A 6,624-nucleotide genomic window follows, 5' to 3' on the forward strand; every position below is an offset into this window, starting at 1 on the left:
AAGAGCTGAACAGAAGATTTCAAAGAGCAGCTTGGGAAGACAAAGCCAATTACTACAATGAAATGTTCAAAGACGTGGGGTTAGAAAAACAAAAGGGTAAAATATGCTTAGCATTTCTCAAGCTGAAAGAACTGAAGAAAAAATTTAAGCCTTGAGTGGAAAGATTCTATGGGCAAAATATTGTATAATGCAGGAAGCGTTAAAAGAAGATGAAAGAAATACAGTCACTGTACCAAAAAGAACTGGTAGATCCTCATCCATTTCAGGAGGTGGCATATGTTCAAGAACCCATGATACTGAAGGAAGAAGTCAAAGCTGCACTGAAGCAATTGCCAAAGAACAAGCCTCCAGGAATTGAAGGAATACTCATTGAGATGCTTCAACAAATGGATGCCCCACTGGAGGCACTCACTCAGTTATGCCAAGAGATTTTGGAAGACAGCTACCTGGCCAACTGACTGGAAGAGATCCATATTCGTATCCATTCCAAAGAAAGGTGATCCCACGGAATGTGGAAATTATTGAACAGTATCATTAATATCACATGCAAGTAAAATCTTACTGAGGATAATTCAAAAATGGTTGCAGTAGTGTACTGACAGAGAGCTTCCCGAAATGCAAGCTGGATTCAGAAGAGGATGTGGAATGAGGGATATCATTGTTGATGTCAGATGGGTCTTGGCTGAAAGCAAAGAATACCAGAAAGATGTTTACTTGTGTTTTATTGACCATGCAAAAGCATTTGGTTGTGTGGATCATAACAAATGGTGGATAACATTGAGAAGAATGGGAATTCCAGAACACTTTATTGCACTCATGAGGAACCTGTACATAGAACCTGTCATAGGCTGTCATTAGAACAGAACAAGGGGACTTGGTTTAAAACCAAGAAGGGAGTGCATCAGGGTTGTATCCTTTCACCATACTTATTCAATCTGTATGCTGAGCAAATAGTCTGAGAAGCTAAACTATATGAAGAAGAACGTGGCATTAGGGTTGGAGGAAGAATCATTAATAATTTGTGATGCACTGATGACACAACTTTGCTTGCTGAAAGTGAGGATGACTTAAAGCACTTACTGATGAAGATTGAAGAATACAGACGATGTATAGCACTGGCAAGTCAGCTGCAAAGGACCTCTTCCAAGTGCTGAAGAGCAAAGATGTCTCCTTGAGGACTAAGATGCACCTGACATAAGCCATGATATTTTCAATCACACTATATGTGTGTGAGAGCTGAACAATCAAGGAAGACAGAAGAAGAACTGACACTTTTGAGTTGTGGTGCTAGCAAAGAATTCTGAGAGCACCATGGACTGCTCAAAAAACCAACAGATCTGTCCTGGAGGAAGTGCAGCCAGAATGCTCCTTGGTAGCAGGCATGGCCAGGCTTGGTCTCACCTACTTTGATCATGTTGTCAGAAGGGACCATTCCCTGGAGAAGGATGTCATGCTTGGTAAGATGGAAGGGCCACGAAAGAGGGGAAGGCCCTCAACCAGATGGACTGACACAGTGGCTACAGCAATGGGCTCAAGTATAGCAGGGATTCCCAAGCTGGCTCAGGACAGGCGGTGTTTCATTCTGCTGTGCATAGCATTGCTATGAGTCGGAGACCACTCCAGGGCACCTAACAACATCAACAACAGGGAATGAGCGTCCGAGTCCTCTGGTGAAAACAAACTCACCCACACGCCCACCATGCTGCTGCAGCGGGCTGCGTCCAGCCGTGCCCCTGCACAGCGATCTTGCATAGCAGGCTCCTTCACATGGCGACCTCATGTACCAGCCTCCCACGTACAGTGACGTCACATAGGGCTCCCATGCATGGCGACCTTGTGCACAACAGGAAGAAATGTTTCCTGGTCCAGCGCCGTGCTCACCATCTTCCATACGTTTGCATCGGTTCACCCAGGTTCTGTCTTGTTGCTCTGGAGATCTGTCATCCGTAGATGAGTTTTATCTGGTTTGAAGTCAAGGAAAAACTTGCTGAATTTGAGTTCCTGAAAGAAATCTGTGAAATTCAGTCCATACCAACGATGTCTTCTGCGAGGGAGGGCTGTTGGATTTTGAGGTGATCTGGATTCAACCGGAAAGCCATTATGGCTGGGACAGGGCTCAAGTCCCTGATTTTTTTTTTTTTTTTTAGATCAATGTTAAAAACAACCAGTGTCAATGTATCACTGAATTTAAAGACAAAAAAAAGTATGATTAAGAAACACTTCTTACAATTAGGCCATTTTAGAAGCCCTGTGAAAATAGTATTAATCACTAAAACCCAAAAGTTCTTCAAAGATCATGAATTTAAAGTTTATACTGTCCCCCTCTAAACTTCGATAAAGAGATTTTGGACTGCATAGGTAAATAAAAGGGTGCAGGAGGGGAGCTTGCAATATAGAATCCATTATTGGCGCCACCAATACTAATATGGAGAGAAAACAAATTATCGGCCCCTCCTGCCAGAGCCACGCAGAAATAATCAATATTTCATTATATGGGGCTCTTCAGACATTTGAATAGCTCATATGTCCTATTTATGCCAGTTAAAATGAATTCAACCATCAGGGCCAAATGCATTTTTAATGTTTCTCGTTACCTTGCAGAGAAGCAGTGGCTGGAGACCCATCTCCCTCTCTCCGTACCCTTCATTCCCATTATACACTCTGTACATAAACTGCTTATGTGCGAGTGACCTTCCCTGAAAGGAAGCAGAGCTTGGGTGTGTTGGAAGTAAATGCATGAAAGAGCCAGGATGGCCTGTGAAAGAGGTGTGATGGCCTGTGAAAAGGTGTCTCTTGTCATGGGGTCTTGCTTTAAGATGGAAAGCCCTGTTTCCTGGTGACATCAGCCTTCTCAGGTGACAAGAGGCTCTGGCACATGGGCTGAACCACTAACGGCCCTGACCATGACCACCACTAACAGGTACTGAGCAGTCACTAAGGACAAGAAGGAGGTTTCTCTCAGCCCTGCACCAACCCAACCCCCACCACCACCAAGTAGGAACATGACCCTGTGCTTTCCACTAAGGAAACTGAAGCTGGAGAAGGAAAACAATGTGCCTACCCCCCCTCCCTCAGGGAGCTCTGGTGGCATAGTGCCTAAGGCATTTGACCACTGACCAGAAGGCTGGAGGTTCAAAACCATCAGCCACTCCTTGGAAGGAAGATTGGGTAATTTACTTCCATAGTGACACCACCTCAGAAACCCAAAGAGAGGGTCACTATGAGTCGGGATCTGACTCAATGGCGGTGAGTTAGTTTTGAGTTACCCCCTCCCTCAGTGTAGAGAGGGGACGCAGAAGCAAACTTTCTGACCCAACGGTTTGCCTTGGATGCCGTTAATCTCTTTGAATAATTCTCATTAGTCAAGAATTTGTAATTCCCACCAGGAACAGCAGATCCCAGAGAACACTGCAACATATGCTGACAACATGACCAAAGCAGGATATACGTCTGGCCATTTTTGCTTCCAAGGAACCTTGTGGCTGCACTTCTTCCAGGTCAGATTTGTTGGTTCTGGCAATCCGTGGTATTTCCAGTATCCTTTGCCAACACTGCAATTCAAAGGCATCAACTCTTCCTGTGTCTTCCTTATTCACTGTCCAACAATCACTTGCATAAGAGGCAGTTGAAAGGGTCATAGCTTAGGTCAGGCACACCTTAGTCTTCAATGGGATATCTTTGCTTTTTAACACTTTGAAGAGGCCTTTTGCAGCAGTACAATAAGACATCTGATTTCCTGACTGCTGTTTCCATGAAATTGACTGAACATGAAATCAAGATGTGTTCCTTATCAGTGATGATTGGAATGCAAAAGTTGGAAACAAAGACGAATCACCAATAGTTGGAAAATTTGGCCTTGGTGACAGAAATACAGCTGGAGATAGCATGATAGAGGTTTTTTTTTTTTTTGTGATTTGGGTGAAAATTTACAGAGCAAATAAACTTTCTATACAGCAGATCACATACACTTTGTCTCATGACATTGACCACTATTTAGCACAATACATCTCCTCTCCCACTTCCTCCCGATGGTCACTTCCCTGTGACCATCACTCCATGCACTCCTACTCCCTGAGCTGTCTCCCTGTGCCTGAGCAGCCCTTCTTTCTCTCTTGTTTGTTCTCTCTAAGGAGTGTATCTACCCCAGGTAAATGCTCAACTAGTATGCTTGTCTACTGCTTGGCTGGAAGCTATAGGTGTGTGTTAAATTCCAGACCTGAAGGGCAGCTAGGGGCCATAGTCTCAGTGATTCCACCAGGCTCCATTGGGCCAGAAACCTGTTCCCCACTTTTTTTTTTTCAAATGATTTTGAGTTTTGTTACACATTGTTCCCCCTGTCTATCCAGGATCCCCTACAAAGATCCTCTTCCAAGTGGCATGATAGAGTTTTGCAAGACCAACGACCTATTCATTGCAAATAACTTTTTTCAACAACACAAATGGCAGCTATACATTCACCAGATGGAGTACACAGGAATCAGATTGACTACATCTGTGGCAAGAGGTGATGGAGAAGTTCAGTATCTTTGGCCAAAACCAGGCCAGGAGCTGTTTGTGGAACAGATCATCAACTCCTCATATGTAAGTTCAACTTGAAGTTGAAGGCAATTAAAACAAGTTCACAAGAGCCAAAACATGATCTTGAATATATCCCTCCTGAATTTAGAGATCATCTAAAGAATAGGTTTGATGCATTGAACACCAATGACCGAAAACCAGAAGAATTTTGGGATGACATCAAGAACATCATCCATGAAGAAAGCAAGAAGTCATTAAAAATACGAGAAAGAAAGAAAAGACCAAAATGGATGTCAGAAGAGACTCTGAAACTTGCCCTTGTGCAAAGAGTAGGTAATGCAAATGGAAGAAATGACAAGATAAAAGAGCTGAACAAAAGATTTCAAAGAGCAGCTCAAGCAGACAAGCCAATTACTATAATGAAATGTGCAAAGACCTGGAATTAGAAAACCAAAAGGGAAGGACACACCTGGCATTTCTCAAGCTGAAAGAACTGAGGAAAAAATTTAAGCTTTGAGTTGAAAGGTAGATTCTATGGGCAAGATATTGAATGATGCAGCAAGCATCAAAGGAAGATGGAAGGAATGCACAGAGTCATGGTACCAAAAAGAGCTGATCAATGTTTATTCATTTCAGGAAGTGACAGATATTCAAGAACCAATGGTATTGAGGGAAAAGGTTGAAGCTGCTCTGAGTGAATTGGCGAGGAACAAGGCTTCAGGAATTGACAGAATACTTATTGAGATGTTTCAACATACGAATGCCCCGCTGGAGGTACTCACTCGGTTATGCCAAGAGATTTGGAAGACAACTACCTGGCCAACTGACTGGAAGAGATCCATATTCATACCCATTCCAAAGAAAGGTGATCCCACAGAATGTGGAAATTATCAAACAATATAATTAATATCGCATGCAAGTAAAATTTTACTGAAGATGATTCATAAATGGTTGCAGCAGTATATTGCCAAAGAACTTCCAGAGGTGCGGCTTAGATTCAGAAAAGGACATGGAATGAGGGATATCATTGCTGATGTCAGATGGATCTTGGCTCAAAGTAAAGAATACCAGCAAGATGTTTATTTGTGTTTCATTGACTATGCAAAAACATTTGTTTGTGTGGATCATATCAAATTGTGGATAACATTGAGAAGAATGGGAATTCCAGAACACTTAATTGTACTCATAAGGAACATGTACATAGACCAGCAGGCTGTTGTTCAAACAGAAAAAGCAACACTGCATGGTTTAAAATCAAGAAGGGAGTGCATCAGGGCTGTATCTTTTCACCATACTTATTCAATCTGTATGCTGAGCAAATAATCCAAGAAGATGGACTATATGAAGAAGAATGTGGCATCTGGATCCAAGGAAGAATCATTAACAACCTGCAATATGCTGATGACGCAACTTTGCTTGCTGAAAATGAGGATGACTTGAAGCACTTACTGATGAAGATTGAAGACTACAGTCTGTGCTATGGATTATATCTCAATATAAAGAAAACAAAAATCCTCACAACTGGACCAATAAGCAACATTATGATAGATGGAGAATATATTGAAATTGTGAAAGACTTACATTGTTTGGTTCTACAATTACTATCAATAGAAGCAGCAGTCAGGACATCAGATGACATATAGCATTGGGCAAATCTGCTGCAAAGGACCTCTTTCAAGTGCTGAAGAGCAAAGATGTCTCCTTGAGGACTAAGGTGCACCTGACTCAAACCATGTTTTTTTTTAATTGCCTCATATGCATGTGAGAGCTGGACAATGAATAAGGAAGACTGAAGAAGAGGTGATGCTTTTGAGTTGTGGTGTTGGAGAAGAATGTTGAAAGTACTGTGGACTGCTAAAAGAACTAACAGGTCTGTCCTGGAGGAAGTGCAGCCAGAATGTTCCTTGGAGGCAAGAATGGCCAGACTTTGTCTCCCATACTTTGGTCATGTTGTCAGAAGGGACCATTTCCTGGAGTTGGATGTTATGCTTGGTAAGGTGGAGGGTCGATGAAAGAGGGGGAGGCCCTCAACGAGGTGGATTGACACGGTGGTGATGGCGATGGGCTCAAGTGTAGCAAGAATCATGGAGCTGGCTCAGGACTGGG

The sequence above is a fragment of the Orycteropus afer genome, unplaced genomic scaffold (genome assembly GCF_000298275.1).
Source record: "Orycteropus afer afer isolate SDZICR_OR568_19922 unplaced genomic scaffold, OryAfe1.0 scaffold00582, whole genome shotgun sequence".
Classification (NCBI taxonomy): Eukaryota; Metazoa; Chordata; class Mammalia; order Tubulidentata; family Orycteropodidae; genus Orycteropus; species Orycteropus afer.